This window comes from Alligator sinensis, unplaced genomic scaffold (assembly GCF_000455745.1).
Source record: "Alligator sinensis unplaced genomic scaffold, ASM45574v1 scaffold78_1, whole genome shotgun sequence".
Classification (NCBI taxonomy): domain Eukaryota; kingdom Metazoa; phylum Chordata; order Crocodylia; family Alligatoridae; genus Alligator; species Alligator sinensis.
Genome location: NW_005842171.1, coordinates 1,335,702 through 1,337,892, shown reverse-complemented (window position 1 = coordinate 1,337,892; position 2,191 = coordinate 1,335,702).

Below are 2,191 nucleotides of genomic sequence, written 5' to 3'. Positions count from 1 at the left end.
TTTCAAGGGCTCCGGGCCCTAGCCTGTGCGCCATGAGCGTTCAAATATTCCTGCCAGTGGCTGTGCAATGTTGTCAGCCAGTGCCTTCAGTACCCTTGGATGGAGCTCAGCCGGGCCTGCTGACTTAAACGCATCCAGTTCCTCCAAGTGCCTCTGCGCTTGGTAGTCTGGCGCCTCAGTCAATATCTATGCCTCTGAGGAAGGTTTAAACAAACAAACCCTAACATGTAGCAGAAAGGTGATGGGGAGAGAGGTGGTGTGGAATCTAGAGGTGCACTGATATATTGGTGCATATCGTATTGGCACCGATAAAAGGAAAATGGACATTATTGGCAATTTGCCTTTTTTTGGCCAACATAGCCAATAATGTCACCGATAAATGCCACCTGCATGCGCACAGCCACAGAATGCACAAGGCCAAGAGTGCAGCCTGGCAGCTTGGAGAGCGGTGTCTGACTGGTATGGCTGTACAGGGGAAAGGACTGGGGGGTGGGGGGGACGGGACAGGACGGGATGACACGACACAGATTGACCAAACCATGAGGGAGCAAGTGGGGCAGGAGCAGGGTGCAGGATGGAGCCGTGGGCAGCTCATTCAGGGGTGCAGGGGGGTAGTGGCTCCTGCTGCTGTGCGCACCCCCGGGAGAGGCTTGCGGGGCATGTCCCCTGGGCTTGTGTGCAGGGCAAGGGTGGGCTGCCTGCTGTGGGCTCAGGTCTGGGGGCTGCGCCAGCCTCTTCCTGGAGGGGGGGTCTTGCTGAGGCTGTACATGGGATTGGTGGGGGTGGTGCTGGGAGGGGGGAGCTCCAGCACATTTTGGGTTAGCTGTAGCCCAACCCATAGTCCATCCCCCTCCCCTTCCCAGTGCTGCCACCGCCCACCCTGAGTACAATCTTGGCCCAGACCCCTTTGGGGAAGAGGTCAGCGCAGCCCCTCACCTGATGGACAAATCCAGGGGGCACATGCCCCCCATGTCTGCCCTGGGGGTGCATGCAGTGGCAGGAGCCAACCACCACCCCACACACACTTTCTGGATGAGCTGCCTACGGCTCCATCCTGCACCCTGTCCTGCCCCGGCTGTGCAGTGTCTGCTGCTGCCTCAGCCCCACTCCCTTCCTCATGGGAACCTCAATCTGTGCCCCCCCACCCCTTACTGGCTGAGCACTGCTCTCCAAGGTGCTGGGCTGAATATTGGCTATTGGATCGTTATCGCCCTATGTGACTGGTTAATAATTGGCACTCGGTAGAGGCCAAAAAAATCTTTATCGCTGCACACGTAGTGGAATGCCTTCCCAGTCCCATGTGGCATTCAAGCAAAGCCTAGAAGCATGGGCAATACCACTAGGAAAACATAGGCTTAGATCATCCCAGACCAGTGGCTGGTCAACATGTTCCTGAACATGTCCAGTGATGGAGATTCCATCACTTCCCTAGGCAGTCTGTTCCACTACCTCACTGTTCCAACAGTGGAGATTTTTTTCCTGATACCCAATCTAAACCTACTTTGCTGCAACTTGAAGCCCTGGTTTGTGTTCTCCCTGCAGCAAGAGAGAAAAGGTGTTCTCTTTCTTCTTTATGGCAGCCCTTCAAGTATTTGAAGTCTGCTATGAAGTCCCCTCAAGTGTATTTTCTGGAAGCTGAACATGTCTAGCGCCTATAGCCTTTCCTTGTATGACTTGCTTTCCAAACTCTTGGGCTAAGTACAGACAGTCAAAAAGCCTGAGCCTGAATTGATTTAAATTTTCGCAGGTTAGTCTAAGCTGCATAGATTGAACCAATAAAGTTTAATATTTCTCTTTTGCACAGGGTGCGTGCCAATTGTGCTTTTTTTTTTTTTTAAATGGTCTGGTATTTCCTTAGTGAAGCAGAGGGAGGAGACCTGATCCTCAGCAAGTGCTGAACTACTGCTTTCTGGAAACTGTTGCAGGCTTCCTCTAGGCCACAGCCATGAATACATCAGTAGCAGGGCAGGGACAGGCGGCTGTCAAAGGGAGGCAGTAGTTGCAGCGGTGCGAAGCTTGCTGCTACAAAGCCCTAGACGAGGGAAGGGAAAAGGCGGTGCTGCGATCACGCTGTGGCCTGGGGCTCAGCTCCCCGCCAGGCTGCAGGGGAAGGGGAGACGAGCCGGCCGAGCGAGCGGGGGGGTGGGGGCGGGCCTGGCCGCGGTGGGGGAGAGCGCGGCGCTGGCAGCAG